A 26,080-nucleotide genomic window follows, 5' to 3' on the forward strand; every position below is an offset into this window, starting at 1 on the left:
TTATTTTAATTTTTAAAATGTATTATTTTCCTTGATTTTTTTTGCTGGTTCAATTCAGATAACAGGGGTTTTTAACTGTACTTTTTCTATTTTTGACTTTGGTATTTTCTACATATTTTTATGTTGCAAATGTTTCACTTGAATGACCATGTGTTACTCATGACAGACAAGACCTATGTACCTGAATTAAAAATCAGTCAATGTTTCTCTTTCATTCATTGAAAAATCATCCAAAGCTTTGTTGTTTGAAAATTGAGTTGCAAGGCTTTGTATAATCGCACACCCAGGTGACGATATGCATCAAACTGAAGACAACTACTGCAGAGAAAATCATCCTATAAATGGTGCAGTCAAATTATACCTGTGAGAGCCAATTTTGTATTCATAGCAGCAAAGATTATAGACATCTCCTCAACAAATATACCTGCTCACAGAAAACAAAAGAAAACCATTGCCATAATCAGATGGCAAAGTCTCCTGACAATACCCTTTATGTCTGACCTCTTCATCTCTCTGTTCCAAAACAGACCTTGGGTCATAATGCAAGAAGGGGAATACTTTGTTATCAATTTAGGTCATTTAATACATTTTCAAAAATGGCTTGCATTTAATTAAATTAATACCATAAAGAATCATCTGGAAATCTGATAAGGTACATGTTGTAAGCACTGATCTGGACTTTATGATGTATTTTAGAATTCATCAAATTGCACTGTTAAACTGAAGAGACTTAAGTTTGTGAATACACAATTAAATATGTAAATTCAGAAGCTGCTTTCACTGATTCCTTTTCCAAATGTAATCTTCACAAATTAAACTCTGAATCTAATTTCAAATACTGAACTGGTTTGATTCTCACATAAGCTGTCCTTTGCATGAGGAGTAAAATGACACACAATCCATCTGGAGAAGGCTGATGAGCATACATGAAAGAATGAATGATAGCGACTAAAAGATGCTCATGATGTTTGAGTTTCTTAATCTGAGGTGAATCTTACAGATATTATGATGAAAAGCATCGTCAGAGGTGCTTCAGGGAGACAACTTGAGCAATGTAATGAAGAGGAAGTGAGGCCACCTTGGACTTTGACAATTTGTCCACCATGTAAATGGAGTAAAATATAGTAGAAAATGTACCTGCAGGAGGAATCCTGGAACAGGACCTTACACAATTTGAAAACGAGTTTACTGAAATAAACAAAATGTTTACACTTAGAGCAATTCTTGAGCTTTAAACGTGTTGGAGTATTAAGGATTATGGAATCTAATGACCTCTTTACAATATTCTCTTTACAACCAAGTGATCAATGCAAGTAATGGAGTCATAGATCAGAGAAACGTGCTGTGTGAGCGTGGGGTAAACATTAGCAGGGACGAAATCACTGTCATAAGTGTTCATGTTAGTTCAAAAATTGTGTTTGTTTACTTTTTGAATTTATAAAGATGATTGGCTATTTTGCCAATTTACACTTTATTTATTGAATTTGAGGTTGTGCCATGTTGCTGCCAATATCAACCTATATCGTGCATATGTAACGATCGCTGAACTGAAGAGACTGCTAAGAGTCAATAGGCCCTTTCAAACTGCCACGTAAAATGGAGTTAACTGGGAAATTTGCGTGGTTAGCACCCCGCCTACCTCGTCGGAATCCAACTGGGTCCCTGACTACCTCAAAGGTAGTCAGGGAACCCAGTTAAACTTACCTAGTGTCCACAGGCAATTTGAACAGTAAAATGGCCGACCCACTTATTCCGCTCACATCAGCGCTTGCGAGCGTGCGTCCTCGGGCAGCCAGCATCTGAACATCCAGCAGTCCTTCCAGTGAGTGCATGACAAGTCATTGCGGGGCCGACTTAATGGGATAAAGGGTGCTGCAATTTAAAAGGGTCAATGACATTGGTGGATTTGGAAACACTCGGACTATGTTATCTTGAGAGTTGATCTTCTCTCACATTCAGCTTTCAAAATAAAATGAATTTTAGAATAATGGCTTTTGCATTTTGAAATGATAAAAAAAATGTTCGTGATATCTTAGTAACCACCTTACTTCTGTGAATGTAATAAATCTAAAATCTTTGAAATATTATTTAATTTTTTTCTCAGAAAGACATTAATGAAAAAGATTGATCTTTATATTAATCTGTTATTTCAATGTTAACTGTTACTGAAACTAGCATTTTATTCCATACTATTTTAGGTATTTGAAATGAAACTACCCAGATACTGGGCTGAGAATTGATGTCCCTGGATTAATGGCCAGAGCCATAACTAGATGCTGGTGCAATGGTTGAACCTTTACAATGGTAAACCCCTTATGACAGTGATTTCGTCCCTGCTAAAGTTTACCCCACGCTCACACAGTGGGCCAAAGGGCATGTTTCTCTGATCTATGACTCTATGACTTACATTGATCACTTGGTTGTAAAGAGAATATTGTAACAAGGTCATTAGATTCCATAATCCTTAATACTCCAACACTTGTGAAGCTCAAGAATTGCTACAAATGTAAATATTTTGTTTAACTCAGTAAATTCTATAAGGTCCTATTGCTGTAGAATTCCTCCTGCAGGTACATTTTCCAACATATCTTACTCCATTTACATGGTAGATAAATTGTCAAAGACCAACGTGGCCCCATTTCCTCTTCATTACATTGCCCAAGTTGTCTCCCTGAAGCACCTCAGGTTTTCTGACTGTGCTTTTCGTCAACTTCTCCTCAAATTCCATACCTCCTGCTTCTTTCCCACAAAAGCAATGCATACAATCATTTATTTCTCATTAGTTATTAGGAGCATGCCACCAACGTAGAATTCTGTCACAGATTGCACATGTTTAATTCACCAGAAAGCAGCATTTGAACATCAGGCCCCAATTTTGAAATCTGAGGTCAATGGATCCAAATTTCAGAATGAAGAATAACATGCTTATTCTCTTATCCAAAATCCTTGGGACTTTTTTGGATTTTGGAATTTTTCAGATAACAGAATAATATTAAAATGGCCGTACTTTTAAGTAATTTGATGGGAGTGGTGGTAAATGAAGTGAGGTAAAGATAGACTGCTCTTTCCCCTCCCTGAGCTGCGCTACTACCCTTTCCCTGTTCGCCCACCTGCCCGAGCCACGCTGCCGCTCTCTCCCCGCTCGCCCGCCAAGTCGAGCTGCTGCTCTCTCCCCAACCGCTCCCTCTTGCAAATCCCCTTTCAATGGAGTTGCTAAAATTCTGCTGGACGATAATCCCTGTATTTTTAAGTAAAACATACGATAAAACTTCAAATTTAAACTGAATCAAACTAAGATAAACACTTGAAAATATACTGTACATGCAGTTAAAAAAATGTTCCGTTTTTGGAATTATGGATAAAGGGATAAGCACCTGTATATCCAGCACACTCAACCATGAATTATTTATATCAGATGTGAAAATTTAAATGTCTCATCAATGGACCAGGGGCATGTAAATTATTACATAACAGTAAGGTATTCAAGGCAGCCTGATGTCAGAGTAGCATGCAAAACACTAGATCTTAAGAATTCAGGTCAGACAGAGCATTGCTATATTAGTTGATGGAAGGTCAGGGTGGATGGAGAAAAAAAGCAGAATGGACAGGAACTTAAAATTCATAAGTATTCTGCACTAAAATTCACTGATGATGACAAATCATAGAGCAGAAGTTAGCGCTGTTGTCTTACAGATTCAAGGATATCATTTAATTCTGTATTCCAGTACCTTTTCTGTGTTTGCACATCTTCACCATTAAATGTAAATTTCCTATGGATACTTTGGTTCACCTCCATATCCCAAAGGAAGTAGGTTAAATGGCTCTTATAAATTGCCCCTCACATTAGTGAGTGGCGGGAAACTCTGTGACGAGTTGATGTCGTCAAGTTCATTGCCATCTGATTGTACCAGTGCAACCTGATGAAACGGTGTTCTCCAGTTCTTGGTCCAAAACACCCATAATGTGCATTCAGGTAAACAAAGCATACGCAGGACAAGTATTCATACTGTATATACGAATAAATAAATATTGTTTCATGAATATGAGTGTCTCTGGCAACTGAGAATTGGCTACTGAGAAATAATTCTGGGAATGGAGTTGATGCAATTGATTTGAGAGCTGCCATAGATTTGATGGTCTGAATAGCCTCCTTTCCATGTGTAAAGACATGATGAAATGCAAGAATTTAATTCCTGTTTTAACTTCATGAACTCAAAACTACTTTTGAAGATTGAGACCTGAGACCAGGCCTGAATGCGTCATTGGTAGGTTGGTTTCGGTTTGATCCAAGTTGAACATATTTCACAGCTCCACAGAATGAAGTTCACACGTAACTAATGGACCCCAGTGAGAAGATCTATCAAAATTGACTTCTAATAAAAGGTGATAAAAATCCATCAGTGACGATGGCCCACTCCCACCCCAACACCCAATAAATACAATGTATGTGAATGGATTTCACTTGTTACCAGCAGTGAGCTTTACCTCATAGATAAGGTAACTGTTGCATTTCAACAGACAATTGTGTTGTCAAGTCTAGTAACACAATTACTTTGTCTGCTCCCAGGTTACTTCTTTAACTAAATCCATTTATAGATTGTGTAAAACATACAAATATTTAATTTCGGGCTCTCTAGTATTTGGATGTTCAAAACGCAATTTTACAAATAACACAATAGTCAGCCCACACTCAGTATGGGGTAAATACAAAATAATGGATTTTTGAGAACATTCCCAGCAGAGCCCTAGTAGAATTATATAGTTTTATTCAACATGTGCAATAAAACAGAAGTGATGCTATCCTTCCTATTTATTTTTACCATTCCAAATATTTAAATGGCCATTTTAGTTTTCTACAGCATTGTACACCCATTCATAAAGAACACTTTTTATAAACCATATACTGCTTAATATTTTACAATGAGCACAGCAATTACAAGTGATACAATACCACCTTTAGCATTGCAATGAGTGCTGTGAATGTTATTGCAGTCAACTTAATGCAAATACATGAGCTATGGAAAAAAAATTAGTTATTAAAAATAGAGGTTATTAGCCTTCAGTCTGTGAAATTGCAAGACTATGAAACATGGAATGAATTCCTAATGATAAATGCAAAACCAAACCTGCCATGCTGGTTTATTCGATTTGCAACAAAAAAAAACCCCACATTTTGCAATCAATTAAACTTCAGTATAAATTAAATGTTATGAAAATATCCCACTTCTCACTTTCCCATCTTTTACATTTACCCTAATAAACAAAGTGCAAACCTCCTCTGCGTTGAGGTAACTGGACGCAGAATGGGGGAAATCACTTCTTCCTCTGTCCACTGCAAGAGCAAGGATCAGCCAGTGGCCACAACCACTTCAAATTTCATGTCCCATTCCTGTCTGTCCATGGCCTAATGAACTGCTAGTTCACCCACTTTCCCTTATTTCTCTGGCCACATTCCTCCTCCTATTTTCTTCCCTTCCTACCTACCTGTCACTTCAACCTTCCTCCTGCCAGCCCCCACCCCTTTCCTTTCTTTTACTCTACTCTATCAGAGTGCATCTTTCTCAACTCCCTGCCCCTTCATCTTTTCGCTCTTTTCATCCACCATCCCCACCTGCATTCGCTGATCACCTGCCAGCCTGTGCTCCTCCCTTCGTGTGCTGTTCAAGTGCAATCTTCTCACCCTTATAACGGCGTCTAATCAGCTTTTCTTCCCCCACATTCAGGGAAAATAAGTGACAGGGAGGAGTGTGGAACTAGTACCTGACAGTTCATTTCTGATTTGTCCTTTTCATTCCCCATTCCATGCTCATGAGATAACTAGCTATGGTAAGAGTCACAATGTAGTGCCTAGTGGGTGATCTTTGTCTGCTTCCACCTAAAATTTCTATCATTACAGATGACTCACACCACATGATACCATGGAACAGCGGAGCCCACTGGGCAGAGTTGGAGAAACGACACCTCGGCTGTCAACATACTGAGAATGAGTGACGTCCCTCACCACTGCAATACAGGCAGCTATGTGGCAAGGCAAGAAAAGCTAAGCCACCTACTAATTGACATTTCCACACTGGGCAAACATCAATGATCTATCCCATCTGCGCCTCACAACACTTTATATACAAGCATACCCTGTATAACAGAGTTAATATGTTCCAAGTAGTTCAGTTCTATGGAAAACCACATTGTTCAAAGAATTATTACAATGCATTTTAATGTCATATGTTCCACTCCTATAAAAGGGATATATAAAACTGATCATTATTGACAATGGATCTTTATTGAAAATGTGAATATTGTTTATTTAAGAAAATATTTATCTAATGCAGATTTGCATCAAGTCACCCACATGAGACTTTCACCAAAGATAGATCGGTACCACCACGGGATAGTGCAGGGAGCCCGATCACAGCAGGGGCAGCAATAACTTTCAACCCAGCCACTTAACTCTCTCTATCCCACAGCAAATTCCAGGGGTCCCCCTCCTTACAAACTGGCATTGTTCAGTGGTTTGTAAACTGGCTGGTATGCTACATTAGAGCAGAGATTAAACAAAAAACAGGTTCCCCTCAGTGGAAGGCAATGTGCTGCGGGATAGTGCAGGAGCCCGATCACAGGTGGGGACAGCAATAACTTTCAACATAGCCACTTAATTCTCTCTATTCCACAGCACAGCACTGATATTTCAAATATTTTAAACAAGAGTTTTGCGAAGTGTAATGAGGTGGTTTAAATAGCCTCAACAATAAAACTTTAACATTGCAAATTTAAAACTGCGGGTCAGAAATTTCAAACCTTGTTATACCAGAACCCATGCTGTTCTTAACTGTTTTATACAGGGTTTACCTGCACTTCTATCTGGTTGCCCTTACCCCCAAATATGATCAAACCAAAATCTTATGTAGCTAAAACCTGACTTGCCAACGTTTGTACTCCATGCCTGAATGATAAAGGCAGGTATACCATCCTCCTTCTTCACCACTCCCTCACCTTCTGTTATCGTGCACATGCTCAAAATCTCTTCCTACACCAATGCTTTTAAGGGTCCTGCTATTTCCTCTAATATTTGACCTCCCAAAATGCAACATTTCTTTTGTCCAGATAAAAATCCATCTGCCATTTCTCTGCCAAATTAACATCTGATCTATGTCTTGATGAATCACTCTCCACAACTCCACTGAGTTTTATTTAATCTGAAAATGGCATTATCAGGCCCACCTACAGTTTCATTCAAATCATTGATAAAAATCACAAACAGATGCAAACACTGATCCATGCAGAACTCCACTGGTTACAGATTACCAATTTGTATAACATCCCTCTGCCACAACCATCCGTCTTCTATGGCTGTGACTGCTATATGTCTCTTCTTCTTCCTTGAAGAAAACTTTTCGAAAGTCCACACGCACAACCTACACTGTCCTAGTGCATCAATCATCTTTGTCACCTCCTCAAACAATTTGATCAAGTTTGTATGAAAACCTCTCTCATCCCATGAATTGGTCTGGTTATTATCATTTAGACCAGGAGTGAAGTACTGCTGGAGCTCACCAGAGTGCTGCTCTGGATCCTCAGGGGGCAGCTCCACAACCTCATGGAACCGCTCCAAGCACCTCCTTGTGGGAGTTTTTCGGGAGCTCCAGCACTTATAAAATTAGCACTGCACCTCTGAATGCTACCATATTTCTTCCTCAAGTTTCGGAACCAAAGTTGTGCACAGCATTCCAAGTGTCGCCTCACCCTGACACTAACAAAATCTTTCTATTCTTAAACTCCAGTTCCTTCACAAGAATAACCAACTACAAATTGCTGTTTTAACTACTTGTTGGAACTACAAACCAACTTTTAGTCATTCACACATTACATCTCTGACATTTACTCATTTGTTGTCCTTCTCCATGTAGACCAGTAGTTCTCAACCTTTTACTTTCCACTCACATACCACTTTAAGTATTCCCTATGCCATCAGTGCTCTGTGATTAGTCAGGGATTGCCTAAGGTGGTAAGTGAGTGGGAAGGGAAGGTTGAGAATCACTGCTCTCGACCCAATAGTGACTGAAATATTTTGCTTGAGATAAATTGTCATTGGCCCATTTTTTTGGAGTTATGAAACCATGCACATAACAAGCCAATTAGGTATGATCAAAACAGTGGTTTTCAAACTTTTTCTTTCCAACCACATACCACCTTAAGCAATCCCTGACTAATCACAGAGAACCTATGGCATAGGGATTACTTAAAGTGGCATGTGAGTGGAAAGAAGAAGGTTGAGAATCACTGAAGTAGATTATAACCTGCCTTTTAATTCCTCTTACAGAAGACATCACACATCCCCACATTAAACTCCTTCTGCCAGATGTTCACCTAATCACTCAACCCATCCATATCCCATTGCAGACTCATAATGTCCTGTTCATGACATGTCTTTACCCCCACCACTTATTGTTGACAACTGCATTATTGAAGTAACCAATTGAGGCCCAAGAATGAATCATTGGGTTGCCCCATGGGTATATCCTTCCAGGTTGAAATGAACACATTTATTCCAACTTCCAGTTTTCTATGTGTCAGCTTGCTTTCGATCCACACTCACACACTTCCTCCAATATTTTGACCTTAATTTCTGCATCTTATGCAGCACCTCATCAAATACCTTTTGGAAATCTAAATACACCAGATCTAAGTTCCCCTCAGTCAACTCTTCTTCTCATTTCCCTAAAAGAATTCAAGAAACACGTCTGACCTAACAAAAAATCATATTGCCCAGGTTTGATTCATTTAGCTTTCCCAAATTATTAATTCTTCCTTTTTGTTTATTCACTCCAACAGCTTGCCAACAAAGCTGGATTAACTAGCTACCTTCTTCTTTTCTCTCTTTTTGAAAAAGGGAGTCATTGACTGTGAAGCAATCTTAAATTTTATAAATTTTATTTGAAGCATGGTGGACGCTGTGATTCCGGCCAATTAAACCTGTATTGCTCTGTTACAAACAAATCATTTTGGAGCGTAGGAGGAAACCAAAGCACCTGGGGAAAATCCATACAGACCCAGGGAGAATGTACAAACCCAGATTTGAATCCGGGTCACTGGCACTGTAATAGCATTGTGCTAACCGTTATACTAACATTCTGCTACCCTCCGGGAATATAACTGTTGTGAATCATTTCAAGCAATGAGTTCACTATGTCAGCAGCCATTTGGGTGAAGGCAATCAGCATGCAGTGATCTTTTAGCCCTGTGAGTTTCTTAGATACTTTATCCCTTGTAATATTGATTTTCTACAAGTTCCTCCATTAATTTAGCCTGTTATCTCATATTTGTAATGTTCTGCACTAAAAATACTGGGGCAAAAACTGATTCAACATACCTGCCATTTCTTTGCACCCGTCATCAATTCACTGACCTCATTTCCCAAAGGTCCTCTGATTCTATTCTATGTATCCAAACCCTTGCTGATGGTCTTGATATTACATGCAAGGCTGCTCTCAAACTCAATGATCCCCCTCCTTCCAAGCTGTGTAATCCTAAAAATCTTCTCAGTCCTCGGATGTACCATCAGTCTTTCCCACCTGCCTGCCTGAGTTTTCAATATAAATTCAAATACAAATCCTCGCCCTCCTCTGCAACCACAGGTGGTGGTTTTCTAATTGTGAAAATTTCTGTTGAGCATTATGGATGAGCTATTCAAACATCTGCCACTGTTCATCCACTGACCCGTCGGCTGGATAATTTCCAAGTCCACCTTAGACTCTTCCACTTTCATACCTTTACAATTTTTCTGATTAAGTTGAAGGTTGTGGATAAGGTGCAGTCTCACACTGCTTCTGGAATTCTGTCATTGCCATCTTGAACAATTTTTACCACAAAATTTCTTATTAATCTTTTCTCATTTCTCATAGTAGCATGTTCTGAGGTAGGTTCTGTCACACTGCTCTCAGAAGCAATTTCTGACACACTCCACAATATATATTTTTTTTCTTTGACGATACCCTTCTCATGATGGTGTCATTCCTTTCAAATGTGCCCAAAATATTTCTCATGCTTACTCTGCCCATCTGAGAGATCACACTTTTGGATCTATGATCTATTCCACCTTCTTTTCCCAGCTATACCCAACACTAATCGATTTTACATCACTAGCCTGAAAAACCACAAAACTCAACGTGGAATCTTACTTAAGTACAAATGCGAACCCACTTCCTTTGCGGCCCATTCTCTTGAAACATTGTATGACCAGAATTCAGAGTTTCCAGCCCTGGTCAACCTGCAGTTATGGTTCCTCAGTAGGTATTAAGTCAGACTTTATATGTGGCTATCTATATTATTGCAAGTGCTTTCTGCATTCAAATAAAGACTTTGATTTTTGTAGCTTTTACTAACTCTGGGTTTGATCCACGTCTCATCCCAAAGTCCACAGATTGTCATATAGAATCCATCTTGTTGACTGATGTTCTGCAGAGTAGGGAACCTTCCTTTATTTTGGGGTGCAACAGAAATGCAGCCAGCAACGCAGCTGCATCAAAGCTCTAGTGATGGTAGTTAAATCCTGAGCTCCACTGACGTTTATGTGGGGCTTCTCCAATCTACCAGTGAGTGCGTGAGGTTTCTACGCATGTTCTGGTTTCCTGCTGCATCCTAAAGATACGTGAAATTGAAGGTTGGTAGGTTAATCAGCCACTGTAAATTGCTCTGTTCATGGCCTCGTGCTGTCAAGCCAAGACCACTTGTAATTTGGAGGCGTAACACCTGATTTTCCCTCTGAGCTCTCTCCAACTGGATGGCATCAACATCAACTTCTCCAGTTTCCACTAGCTCACTCCCTGTTTTCCCTCTCTTTCCCACCCCTCTGTCTTCTTTCTACCTCCTTCCCATTCACAGGGCCATCACCCCTCCCCTTGCTTGCTGGTGTGCCCTCCTTCCCTTATACACTTGTTACCTCCTGCCTGGGCGACTGTGCTCCTCCCCTCACCCTTCCCCACCAGCATTTTGTTTGGGCACCAGCCTACATCTTGTTAATACCTTGATGAAGATTCAAGTCCGAAACTTTGGCTGTGCACCTAAAGTTCACTGACCTGCTGAGTTTCTCGAGCCTTGAGTTTTTACTCAAAATTGGCCCTGTGCGTAGATGAATGGAAGCATTGGAGGGAGATGATGGAAATAGAGGGAAAAAAATGGGTTAAGTGCAGGATTGGTGTGAATGGGTGTGCACTCAGGGGGCTGAAAGCTCTGTCCCCTTGCACAAATTTCAGTATTTAGTGTAAGTGGACAATGCTTTCACACCTGTCTGCCTGACCAAATTAAAGACTTAGAAAAAGAGGAAGTTTCTTATAAATGCCAACAATAAATAAATAAATAGAGACATCATTTCTTATTCTTGATCACCTTCTTCTGGAATCTATAGAGTTAGGAAGAACTCTGTATTTCAGTAATAATTTTACTTGCTCTTGCACAGAAGTTTTCATCAAATGAGATGGACAATGTAAACATGGGAAAGTCTAAACGAATGCAAGGACATGCAAAACTTTTATTTTATTTAATTTTGAGATAAAGCACATTAACGGGCCCTCTGAGCACATGTCACCCAAATACACCCATCTGTCCAATTCATCAACTACCCCATATGTCTTTGGAACAGAGCACATGAAAGCACACGGGGAGAACGTATAAACTCCTTACAAACAGTGCTGGATTTGAACCCAAGTTGCTGGTGCTGTTCCATGCCACCAGAGTTCTTTCACCAACTAATATGTACCAAGTCAAGTTTATTGTCATCAGATTGCATAAGTACAACCCGACAAAACAGCGTTCTCTGGTCATCAATGCAAAACATGAAGACACACAACCAGCCATAAACAAAAATACAGACAGACAAAACAGATGCAAGACGGGTACTCACATAAACAAATAAATTAATATAGTTTTGGAAAAATGAGAGTGTCGGAGAGTTAGTGTGAGTAGTTTCTTTGGTCATTCAGCATTCTCTCGGAACGTTGGGGGAAAAAAAACTTTCTCAGCTTGGTGGTGCTGCCTGATAATCCTGTATTTCTTTCCCAATGGGAGCAGCTGAAAGATGCTACATGTGGCGTGGAAGGGGTCCTCAATGATAATGCGTGCCCTCTTTACACAATGGTCCCAGTAGGTCACATTGACAGGAGGGAGAGAGACTCCAGCAATCCTCTCTGCCACTCTTGTAGTCCTGTGAATTGACCTCTGATCCATTTCTCTGCAGCAATCAGACCACACTGTGATGCAACCAGCCAGGACGATCTCGATAGAGCTTCTGTGGAATGTTGACATGATGGTGGCTGGTAGCCTTGCCCACTTCACTGTTCTCAGGAAGTGCTGTCGCACGTCCCTGGCAAGTGAGAAGATGTGATATATCACCTGTTGAGTAGTCTCCAAGGAACTTGGTGCTCTTCACTTTCCACTATAATGTTATTGATGTGTAGTGGAGGATAGTCGCTTCTGGTTCTTCTCCTTCATCTTGTCCACACTGGGACTCAGGTTGTTACTCTTGCACCATACCAAGAGATTTCTCACCTCTTCTCTGTAGTGCGACTCATCCTTCAAAGTCAACGGTCATGAACTTAGCATTGTCGGATTATGTTAACTTTAAATAATGTGGCTTGCAATCTGGAAGAAACTGTCGGGTGCCAGAATACCTTGCTAACAAAAATGACAACAATTCACCTTTATGAAACGTATCACCAGCTGGATATGGAAAATTGAACATGTTCAACTTTAACAACATATTTACCCAATGATATACAAACCATCACATCCTTCTCTCTCTCGTGGATTTCTTGCCTAGATATTGGACTGCTGCTCACTGGGACATAATGAAATCAAATTAACCATTGCCAGGTCCTCACTACTGCTGCAAGATACCAATAAAGGACAACGCTGCTCCCAGCAGCTATAATGCATTGTTTGAGCTTAAGCTGAGGCAAAAAAAATCATCTTTCATTTCTGTGATTTCACTTTTCAACATGTTCGTGGATATAAAATTAAAATCCTCTCTGTGCTCAGAATTTTAAACAAAATGAGTTTGAACATTCTCAACTCAGTTTCCATAGCTGCAAAGTCAAATCAGTTTTGTTCAAAGAATTATTCAGATTATGGCCAAGCTTTGACAGTGGAAGAATGATCAATACTACAGAAGTATCCAAAGTGAAAAAATTAATCTATTTCCCACATCTGCCTCCACAAATGTCAAAGAAGTGAACAGGTTTTACATTAAGAGCTTACAACTCCAACTCAAATTCAATCATATGAACAAATTTTTTTAAAAATCAGCAATTTTGTGAAATGTTTTCACAAGCTGAAAATATTAAAGATATTCTGTATGCAAAATTTATTGTGCTTTTGAACTGGACAAGGAGACTAGATATCTCTGAGAAGATTTCTAACATTTCTTGTCCATACGGGTACAGTATGTTCCGTTGTTAAATGGCACAATAATACATCGGAGAATTGCACATCAATCTCAACAAATACGGCATTACAAAATAAAGGTTTAAATTCTGCTTTCACCACAAGGTTGGACTTGGCCTTAGCTATGTTGATGTACATTCCCCATGAATTTGGAATTGCTTTGGGCTACTTTTGAATTAATGCTACTCCATCACTCATCCATGTGAACTTATTGCATTTGCACATTTAATTGTGCTTTAAACCTTTCAACAGAAGTTATAACTTTTAACCAATATGATAAAAACAATGTGACATTGTAATAACTGTTCATGGACACTTGATGAATTCATCTTCCCCAATTAAAAGTGTGAAGTCTCATTTCTTTAGGTTGTTTGCAGGAGTCCAGTTGAGAGTAATTTAAAAAGATAGCCTGAACAAGAGGGCAGGCGTGCCTCCAAGAGACAGGTGGTAAAATGAGGGAATTGTACCCTCCTGGGTAAAAGAGGACATATGGAGTCATGGTCATTGGGTTGGGTAGCAAGTGTCAGAATGTGTTAAGTAGGATAGGGGAGTGAGGATGGTTGGGATAGGCCTGGATGAACAAAGAGGAGTCATAAAGTTTGTGGTACAGACACCTAATGATGTAGCTGATCTTTTCTTGCTCTTTGCATTCATGCAAGAAACTATTATTTCCACAATCTATTTATTGTGAACTAAATATTGGCTCTCGTTAATTAGCATTGATCATCACGGACAACTGTACTCCGCTATGGAAAAAAGAGCTTGCCTTTATAGAACACTCTACATTACTTCAATGTAGCCAAAGCACATTTTAGCCAATTAATTTTTTTTTTTAATAGTCACAGTTGTGATGTAAAACATGTCATATACTATGTACACAACCACAACTTAACAAAAACTGATGTAATAATCTGACTTTAAAAAAAATGATGTTAACCAATCGATAAACATTGACTGGGTGTTGTGTGTGGATGAAACATGGTCTCCCTGCCGGTCTGGAATGTGTGTACAGTAAAATACAGTATCTTGCACCTATGGGTAGTCACGTCCTCCCCATCTGAAACTTATTTTCAATTCACATCTCCTGTCAATCAAGGTTGCCACTAATTAGTGCACACTTTGCCATTGGCTAATTTAAATCACCTAGCATCATTATTGGCTGGGAGCACGGATTAACACTGTACATAACACCAACACACAGCACATTCTCTCTCTCTCTCTCTCTACCTCGTGGACCAAGCCCTGGACACTGATCTATGCCAGGTCGCTACTGTGAACATCACTGGAAGTTTTGCAGGCAAGGAGTGTACTACACTGAAGCTGAGCTGCAGTATTCCGATAGATCAATACTTGCACCCACATTTGTCAGGGAACCGGTTGTGTGTAAGAGTCCCTGTTTGATAGTCTGTGAGTGGGACGAGTATAGGTTTACCATAACAGAGTCCAACTGAAGTCAGAGGTGAATGTCTATATCGTCGCTTAAGTGAAATAGTGATCGAGTATCATTTAACATTCTCACCTGTTTGTTTCCCATGTAATAATAAAACTTATGTGCGATTGTAGCACGTGTCCAAACTTGTCTCTCTGTGAACCCACCGAACCTGATACTATCATTGGACTATCAGGAATATTTCCATGTGACAACTTATATTCATGTCTACTACTGATCAAAGACATGAAATTATTTCTCTTATACTTTAACGCCATTGTGTTAAGGTATTTTAGGTAAGTTTACAAATTTCTTCTCAATGTCATTTTCTTTCAATTATTATCTTTTTAATTGTATTTGGTAAATGAGAGTGGAGAGTTGGACAAAGATTAGAAGGAAAATACAGTAAAACCACTGGTATCTTGCACCTATGGGGCTTGGAAGATTCCAAATTTTCTGGTTGCTTGAGATTGCGTGTTGCATGAATTGGCCAACTAAGTGCTGGGGAGGCCAATTTTAAATATTCGTACTTTTTAGCTATTTGTTTTCCTCTTTTTTTTGCCATTTGGTTGAGGCTGCCAGTGTCTTGAATTCCAGATAACAGGGATTTTAATATAAATGTGATTGGAGCAGGTCATGGGAAGAAAGATTAAGAGATATACTAGGTCCTCTTTGTGGTAGGCTGCACCAAAGGAAAACACAGGCACAATATTGTTTGGGCAACACAGCTTTATTCCACTCACATAAATATCTAGTTGGCTGCTAGCTGTTCTTACATTGATCCTGGGGGAGAAAGAGAGAGCACACGGTCAGGGCCTCAGCTTTGGGCCAACCTGGTGGTCGGATGTCATTAGGCCAGGTGCCGTGTCTCTGGAGCACTGCAGGGTATCATCACACTCTTCCCACCACTCAGGCGTTTCCATTCAAGAGGATAAAAACATGGAGGAGAATAAAGGAGCAGCAGCAAATTGTTTGGAAATAAACTCAAAATATGGAGACAGGATCAAATCTAAAGGACAGAGCAACAGGATGACAAAGATTATTAGAACAGATCAAATAATTTTTATTGGAAACTTTTATTTAAAAGTTTTCAATACATGTAATCCTAGCCAGATATAAAATATAATAATCAAATATTAATGTAAAATCCACTACATGATGATATAAACCAACCCCTTCCTCCGTAAACAAACTCCAAGAGAGATAGGAAAAGGAAAAGAAATTGATTAAGAAAAAAATAAAGTAGAAAATCAAGAAGAGAGACCTGGTTGCCAGAGAGTCTTCCACACCACATGGCATTAGTCATTTGTATCTTTTAATATGTTCAAGGAGGTTAACGAGGCTCGAGGCTTAAGGAAAAGTTCTATGAATTAATTCCCTCAATTTGTAAACACGGGCGCCAAATTTTCAAAATTACATCATATTTATTACTCAGATTATAAGTCATCTTCTCACACAACCATGCATCTCAGCATTACCTCGCTCCATACCCAAATGGGTAGCTGATTTCTATGTTACTGCTTGACATTTCCTTGCTACTGCTAAGGCAATCTTTAGAAATACTTTTTGATATATCAATAATTTCAATTTGGGTCATCCCTTCAATATTACCTAATAAAAACAACATTTGATTTTGTGGAAATTTAATTCCTATAACCCATTCTAAATAAATCGCCAAATTTGACCAAAAAGATTTCACTTTAGGGCAAGACCAAGTAGAATGTTAAAAAAGTGCTCATCTCCTGATCACATCTAAAACACTGATCAGATAGATCTGACTTCAATTTATTTAACTTTTGTGGTGCAAGGTATAAATTGATGTAAAAAATTATATTGAACTAATCTAAATCTAACATTTGTTGAGTTTGTCACACTATCTCAGCACAAATCTGATCATTTATTTCATCAAAATTAGTATTTAGAACTGTCTCCTATGTCTGGACCTATGTAAAAGTCCCCTTCTGGAATAAAGTATACACAGCTGAAATAAATTTCTTGATCATCACCACATTTTGGTAATAGCATTGTTAGACCCAATTTATCTCTTAAATAAACCTGTAATTGATAATAAAAGGGTATTATTTTGTATCCCATATTAATTTTTTAAGTGTTCAAATGACATTAAATTCCTTCCTTCATAACCATCATCAATACTTTTAATTCCAAATTATTTAAAAATTGATTATCCATTGAGAATAGGATACGTCAATTTTGCATCAAAGGCATTTTAGGTAGGACAGCCCCCATCATGCCAAAATCAAAAATTACCTTATTCCAAATATTACTCAAATGTTTCAACAAGCGTGCCTCTCTCTTCCCAGATAATAATTTTGATTCCCATTTATATATAAACTCTTCTGATTTCATCTCTCCTATTTTATCAATTTCTATTTTAATCCATGTTGGTTTTCTTACTCATCAAAAGTCAAAAATATCAATTAAACTGCCTTATAATAATTTTTAAAAAAAAATTTGTCATTGCAATCCTCTAACTCAAATTTCTATATTAGTTTGTCTAAAGAAACTCTCGACATCTTAACCTTCCAAAGAAAATTTCTGATGTATTTATTTAATTCTTGAAAAAATGTTTGAGGTATTGTTATCAGTAATGTTTGAAATAAATATTGTATTCATTTTAAGACAATTAACCCTACCCAATAATGTTGTTGGCAATATCTTCCACATTCAAATTCTCGCCAATTTTCTTAAAAGGTACATAATTCAATTTATATACATTCTCTACCTTTATTTCCTACCCGCATGCCCAAAGCAAAATATTAATCTCCAACGTGCCCTTCCTTCAGTAGATTACACTAATTGTTTGTAACTTATGAAAGACACAACATATTGCATGAACAAAAAAGCTTTTACATTAAATGAGATTTTTTCTTTGGCTTGGCTTCGCAGATGAAGATTTATGGAGGGGTAATGTCCACGTCAGCTGCAGGCTCGTTGGTGGCTGACAAGTCCGATGCGGGACAGGCAGACATGGTTGCAGGGGAAAATTGGTTGGTTGGGGTTGGGTGTTGGGTTTTTCCTCCTTTGTCTTTTGTCAGTGAGGTGGTAGCCCATGACTAAATATCCACCCAACCACTGCAGGCCAAGAAGAATATTTAATAACCATTGAACCAAACTCTGAAGTCACCACAGACCAAAATTCAAAACAACATTTACAAGATTTCATGCTGAATCTCCAACAAAATGCCTGAACCACTGATTTTTTGGGGCGGATAATCTCTTTGTCAATGAAGAGATTTCTTTTCCCTTTTAACATGAATCTCCTGTGAAAGGAGCCGATTCATTAGTTGGGCCTCACAGGGTTTAATTAAGCCCTTCAAAAAAAAACCCCTATGGTCTGAGTTTGAAAAGATACTCAGCTATCACAGCTAAAGTGCTCTGCTCAACACCACAAAGTTGCTGGTGCTGTGTAAATAAATCATTCGCGTTGCTGGCAGTTTGAACACAATCAATACTTCTGCAGTGTGCAGATCATGCACTGTATATTCCGAGCTGGGATTGACCCTGGGTTGTATATAAAGTATGATATTAAAGAAAGCTTCCACACTGCCTGTTCCACTCTAGGGGAACCTTGGTCCATCAATCATTCATCCCTTTTGCACATTTCATCATTGAGCCTGGTTTGCAGTGCATTGAAGAAGTTAATAGTACAGATATGAAGCCTTGCCCTCAGGAAGCAAGAAGTCGGTGTCATATCAGCCCAGTGCGATTCTGCAATTTTCCTGTTGTGTACTTAGCTTGAATTTATTGACCAAATCTGATAGCGGAAGACCTCCTGTGTTTAAACAGTTAACACTAATCTTGTGTGCCATCACATCTTTTTGAGTCTATCCCATTTAATAGCTCAGATGCATAACAGGCCACCTTCTCTTTGTGTACAATATTGCACATTTGAAATCAATCATGATTTATTTCGTAAACTCCTCAGGTAATGCACATGCACACAAATGCAAACTGAGACATGTATCTTTCCTATCTTCTGAATGAATAAACAATCTGCGTGAAATTGAAAAGAAATTGCCATCTTATTTACCTCTGAGCAGCCACCATTTTAAAATTCATATACAAATTGATACAGGGAAGGAAAACATTGAATGGTATGATACATAAAGCTGGAATAAAAGATGGAGCAAGGATCAGCAAATCATTGCAAAAATGCAAGGCAAAGGGGACAAAATGTAAGAAAATTAAGGTGAGATGAATCATGTACATATGTAATTTGTATATAAATAAGGAAATCTTTATTCCAAGTCCAGATGAAAGCACTATTGAGGACTGAATTGAATTGTGGATACAGCTACAAATTAAGAGAGTTGATTATGAAGGAAATTGTAATTAAGACAACAGTGAGTGTTGGGCTGTTAGAAATAAAATGGAACTTCCACCATTTTCATTTTCTTGAAAAAGTGTAGGAAACATTTTAAATGACCTTCCACAGTCTAATTTTCTTGGTGTGGACCCTTGCTTGTTACTGGTGAAGCAGAATTTCAGGTGCATTTCTATCAGAATGGAAGGATGCAGGAACAAACCTCTCCAATGCCCCAATCTTCCCGAATTCTATTTAATGTTTTGTTACGCCTCTGGCAACATTGCTGAATTTTCAACCTGCAGCCATCCAATTGTGCTGGATTGATGTAAATTTGTGGAACTTTAACTCCTTGAGAACACCAGTAAATTTGGGGGAAAAAAGATATTTCACTGGAACCACCCCCCACCCCTTCCACCCTCAGAGGGTCAGATTAGTAATCTGGGTTTAAAACAGGACCTCAAAGAATTCCGTAGTAAAGGGGAAAATACATCAGTGTCTGCAACCTAAAAAATATTTTCTACAAATACTATCGAGATGAGCTATTGAGGAAAATAGAAATCTTCCAGCTACAAGGGGAATCGTCTCTAATCTCAACAGCCAGATCAGCAAGTGCGGGTACAGCTACACTGTAACAATTACAATGAACATGCAGCCATCTGAAGATCCGAAGCAAGATCCCCAAGACGCATGTATCACGGTGAACTACCAGTGTCAGACAAGGTCAGCTCCACATACAACTTTTCCCCTTCTGCTGCTTCCATAATAGTTAAGGAATTAGAGAAACACAAAAATGCTGAAGATGCTGGAATCTTGAGCAGACAAAGAATTGCTGGAGGAACTCAGCAGGTCAGGCAGCGTCCATGGATGGAAGTGGTCAGGTTGCGTCCATGGGTGGAAGTGGCCAGTTGTTTTGGCTCTGTACCCGATATCTAGACTAAGATTAAAAAGGGTAAAATTTCATATACGAAATAAGATGGGGATGAGCCCAGAGGAAATAGGATAGAAGGTGGGGGGGGGGGGGGGTGGGGGGAGGGTGCCACGGTTAGGCAGTAGTTAATGCAATGCTGTTGCAACACCAGCGACTGCAGTTCAAATCCGGTGCTCTCTGTAGAGTTGGTATTTTCTCTCCAGATCTCTGGGTGCTCAGTTTCCTTCCACCCTTCAAAATGTTTGGGGGTCCAATTCAGTGTAATTGCATGGCATGGACTCATGGGTCGAAAGGGCCTGTTACCCGTGCTGTATGTCTAAATTTAAAAAGATGGAGAGAGGTAGCGGAAGAGATCATTTGGAATGGGGGAGGGGAGGGGGAGAGAAATATTAAAGAGAGAGAAAACAAAATTGACTACAGGAGTAGGTAAAGAAATGGAATCAGCTTGGGCTGCAGGTTACCAAAAGTTGGAAAAACATCAATGTTCATGCCATTAAATTTAAGGCTGTCTAGAAGGAATAATATGCATTGTTCCTCCAGTTTACATTTTGCTTCACCCTGATATGGATAAGGCAGAGGGCAGACTTAACATTTGTAGGAAGAATTAGGGAGTAACTATGGTTGGCCAAAGGAACATCAAATTTAGACCCACAATAAGGAGTGAAAGTGTTTGGCCAAGTGATCACCCAATCTGCGTTCAGTCTTACTGATGGGTACACTGAATGCATTAGCAGAGGTTGGACGATACATATGTATCACCTCGAAGATTTGTTTGTGGCCCTGCATGAACCCGGAGTGGAGGGAGGAGATGTTGGGACAAATTTTGTACTTTCTGCAGTTACTGAGGGAGGTACCTAAGGTGGTGGAAGGGTAGGTGGGGGAGGAACGAGTGGACGATGGAGTCTCAGAGAGCCATAACCCCAAGAAAAGAAGATCAGGGTGAAGATCACGCTGAAGTTGTTGGAAGCTTTGGAGGTGAGGTGTCAGAAGTGGAGGCTGGTGGTGAGACCGGAGGGATTTTGTCCTTGTTCTAACAGAGGTAAAGGTGATTAAGGGCAGCATTACAAGAAATAGAAGAAATATGGTTGTGGGCTTTATCAATGACAGTGAGGGAAAATGTAATAAAGGAAGAGGACATTTTGATGCCCTGGAGTGAAAGACCTCATCCTGGAAATAAATCTTTTCCCAGGAAGAGGCCTTGGAATCCAAGGAACCAAAGAGGTGGAGGAACTGGGAGAAAATGATGAGCTCCTTAAAAGGGACAGGATGGGAAGGGGTGTAGTCCAGATAGCTGTAAGACTCAGTGGGATGTTCCTCCTTATCCATGAATATTTTGTCCCCTGAAATGGAACAGTGAGTCAAGGAAGGGGAGAGAAGTGTGAGATACAGTCCAGGTAAATTTGGGGCAGGGTGGAAGTTGACAGCGAAGGTAATGAAATAGTCCAATTACGTGCTTCATCTCACATACTTCCCACACATTACTAAACAGTAAGTTGCAATTCAGTGAACAACGACATGAATCCCATCGTAGCTATACTACTTTGTTTTCCAAAGGGACCAATTAAACCATTTGAGTATTGTTTCCATGCCTCCTTCTTCTTCTTTTCTTTGGCTTGGCTTCGCGGACAAAGATTTATGGAGGGGGTAAAAGTCCACGTCAGCTGCAGGCTCGTTTGTGGCTGACAAGTGCGATGCGGGACAGGCAGACACAGTTGCAGCGGTTGCAGGGGAAAATTGGTGGGTTGGGGTTGGGTGTTGGGCAAATGGCAATGTATTATGCAAGTCGATAGTTGTAATGTGGTGCCTTTGTACCACAGAAGCAAATGTGAGAAGTCAGTCACGGGTGTGTCCATGTGTCATGGTCAACAACAGCCACAGACACTAACTTACAAGCTGCAAACAATCTGTTGTTCATTTCATGAATTTGCAGGTTTGTCAGATGATTATTCCGCCTTTTACAAGTTTAATTTTTTTTGTGCTGGCTTTAACAATGCCAAAAATACTTCACACCTCAGTAGTCACTTCATTAAGTGGTCAGAACCTTTTAAATTCTGGTTAGGGGCTTTGCTCGATTTCCCAGACGTTGACCTTCTTTCGGAATATTCCTGAGTTTAAATTGGCATGACCAGGGACAACACTTGCCTGTCTGCTCCGTACACGATTCCTGCTGTTCCCTCAATCAACGGCTAAAGGACCCTGGAATCGCAAGGTTTTATAGATGGTGCAGTAGTGATTTACCAAGCTGATTCCAGAGACCAGTTATGTGGGCAGACTGTTGAAAATGGGATTGCTCCTCTTGGAACAGAGGTCATGAGGGGAATCTGACTTGATTTTCCATGGAAATCGTGAAAGGACATAGTGAGAGTTAATGTTTCTATTAGTGAGAGGGGATCGATAACTGGGGATAGAGAATAAAGGTGAATGAATGAAGAGCCAAAAGTGACATGGGGAAAATAGATTTTTTTAAAAAAGAGTAATTAGTTTGGATGTGACATGCATTGCATTAGTAGAGGCAGATTCAACGGTGACATTTAAAAAGGGAGCTGTATCTAAAAGAAAAATAGTTTACTGTGCTTTGAGAAAAAGTGTGGGATAGAATGTATTCAGCTGATTTGGACTCCACGAGCTATATGGCCTCCTTCTGCTCTGTAGCCATTCGGTGTCTCTGCAAAGCTAGGCAGCCACCAAGACCAAAATGAACACAATAGACAGTGAAAATAAATATGGAGGTAAAAATGAGCTTGTTTGTAGCTTATTCGGGTGAAAATTAAGTGTGCGCCAGGAACACAGCTAGTGAACAATATTACCAGTGTCTCCACTTCAATCTCATCGATCACTTTTCATCTGCATCCGTTGAGAAGCAATTTCCCATCTGCTGGTATTTTTTTTTTGAGATTGAAACCACACAAGAAAATAATTATTGAACAGTCGAACTCAACAACTTACTCTGAGAGCAGCCTACACTTAAGACAAAAATAAAGCATTCTGCAACTGCTCTGCAATTTATTAGAAGTTAATGGTTAAGTCCGGTACCACCTTGTTTTATTTAAAAAACAGCTATGCCCCTGGAGTTTACTGGTTTACACCTTATTGGTATATATTTTAAAATTATTTTGAGAGTATTTTAAAAAATTGTGTTTGGTCTTTCAACAAGGCAGAGTGATCAAGACAATAAAACTTCAAAATGTACTGGGCTGCAGGTCAATTCAGTGTAATTGGGCAGGCACAGGCTCAATGGACGAAAGGGCCTTTTCTCGGTTTCAAGTCTAAATTTAAAATTTACATTTAAAAAGTGTATGTTTGAAAGGAGGAAAACACAAATACTGCAGTTACTTGAATCTTGAGACAGGCCAGAGGGACTTTTTGAAAACACTGAATTTGCTGAGTCTGGGTCATGTTCACAATAATTAGTGAAGAGATGAAATACATTTTTGTTATATATTGCTTACATTTACATGATTGAAGAAAGTGAAGGCAGTGAAAAAAAAAAATTAAAAATTGAAGGCAAAGAGAGATTGAATGTTTGTGGAAAAGATTCTTCCATGAAAATCCATGCGCTCCTGAAACCTAAGAAATCAATTCTTTATCACATCCTTCCTTGTAAATATATATTTTTTTTGCCTATTCATCTAAAAGAGAAGGTGGCCTTGCAAGCTCTGCAAACCATACTCTGAACTGCTCTGTTCAGTCGAACCATTGTTCTGAACACACAGTAAATTGCCCGGCTGGTCAGCCTGGCCATTTCCACTCCAAAAACTGCTTTCTTTGCACTTTACACCAATACTTTCACTGAATGTCAACTCTAGCACTTGCTGGGCAGTGAGCACATCAATGGTTTCAGAATGAACAAAAGCAAAATGTTAACATAAGGCCTTGATTCAGACTATCAAAATATAACATTTTCTTGTCTCTATTAAATGTCCTGGATAAAGTCTTATTTACGTCTTTGAGAAATAAGTCTCTACAAAATAAACTGGCTCTTATTTTATCTGACAATCAAAAAATAATGAGTCAAACCTCAAGAACCTTTAAAGCATCCATCATTAGCCTCTGGCAAACTTTTTCAGATTGTGTGTGGAAGTTACAACCTCCATTGGAGGTGATTTCATGATCCACTTTTCCCATTAAGATTAATGGACAGAAAATTATTGACTGTGCATTCACAGCAGAAATAGTTTAAACAACTCCCTGCACTTTACATGCATAATATCATGGGGAAAAGATTTCCAGGGCTTGTTTTCTTTGTGCAATTCAAACAGATTGTCCATCTAGATTTAACCAAAGACAAAAAAGTTGTCATTGTGAACTGAAAAATGGCTGAACTCCCATAGGCCTGAGAACTACCAGGTTGGAAATATTGTGCACTTTTTCCAATCCACCGCAGGAGCTTAGTTATTAAATGCTTGAAAATGGTAATTTACTAGTTCATAAAGCAGTCATATAGAGATGCTTTAATGTCCAAAACACTGTTGAGAGAAAAGAGAATTCAGCTGAAGATTCTGGTGAGCCATTTTACATTTACTCTGGAAGAGTTGATCGTCTTTTTCCATCACAATCTGGGCATCTAGGTCAATTGGAGCAAAATCATTAGTTGCCAAAATATTTGCAGAACAAGGTAGCCGCATGCTTTAATTGATGGCAGTGGGAGAATGGAATGGTTTTAACTGTCATTTGGTGCATGGCTCATCAGATACCAGTACATACAGTAGTTGATAACTGACTAGTCAACCTTTCTCAAGAGAGATACAAGCTTATATAGGCCTTGGCATTGTTCCCTCTTGGGTTCAGAGACCCCCACAAATGCATTATTTAAAGATGGCATTAGCTAGAATATTAAAATCCACCCAACTTGTTTGGTTCTCGTAAGATGCTGGCCCTTCAGCAGCTACATTGCATGTACAGGTTTGTAGCTCTTAATTTTTAATCAAATTATGCTCAAGATACCTTGAACGAGAAACCTGGTCCCTAAACATGCACGTCCCTTGGTGAATGGGTTTCAATGTTCTGTGGGGGGGGGGGGGGGGGGGTTTCCCAGAGAATTAAATTGCTGGGACAAAAAAAAAACTCCAAAGCTCCCATACAGTTAGATCCCATTCCAACTGTATGAATTTAATTATAGAGCCTTCAGCTAAATGCTTCACCTTTTTGTAATTGGATGATGAAAACCTGTCACTTGAGAATGTCAATAGGTCATACCTTTGGAAGCACCTGGAGAAATACAAGAGTCAATGAATTGATTGGCAAAACTGGTGCTCACCTGGCATTAGCAATGTATTTGCACTTATTAGAGAGGGAACTTCAGTGAATGGAATATGCAAAGTGTCTGTTGATAGTAATTTCTCACAGGCAAACAAGATGATTTTGATTGGCACCACATCTTACACAGCCTTAGGTGTGTGATCACAGTGAATTTCAATTGAACTTGTCATACTCAATGGGTCGCTGTACTTTGACTGTGACGTGTTTGTCTAAGCGCTATACTGGATGATGGCATCCTTTTATTCTAACACAATCTGAGTGGAGAGCCCAGTGGAATGCTCAGTATAACCTTTTGCGCCTGTGATATTTACTGCAATTAAATATGAAGAAAGAAAATACCATTGGCACTACTGAAGTAGCTGTCAAATGGTTTATTTATATTTCAGGTCTTGTGTCAAGAAACCAGCCAACACCATGCAGTCATCCTGCAAACTGAGGCACCATTATTTGAAAGTAGTCAAATCAAGAAAGCAGCTGAACAAATGATTCATCAAAAAACTATCCATGATATTTAATCTTACAGGTCAAGACAAATTCTTGAAAATGGAGTCAACATGGTAATACAATTTTACAGTTTGAATGATAACGTTGCGATCTTATGAACTGAACTGCTCCTTTGTAATTTAATTCCCAATGCAATACAACTCTTTTATATATATATATATATATATATATATATATATATATATATAAAATGAACATA

Source organism: Narcine bancroftii, chromosome 12 (assembly GCF_036971445.1).
Source record: "Narcine bancroftii isolate sNarBan1 chromosome 12, sNarBan1.hap1, whole genome shotgun sequence".
NCBI classification, from domain to species: Eukaryota; Metazoa; Chordata; class Chondrichthyes; order Torpediniformes; family Narcinidae; genus Narcine; species Narcine bancroftii.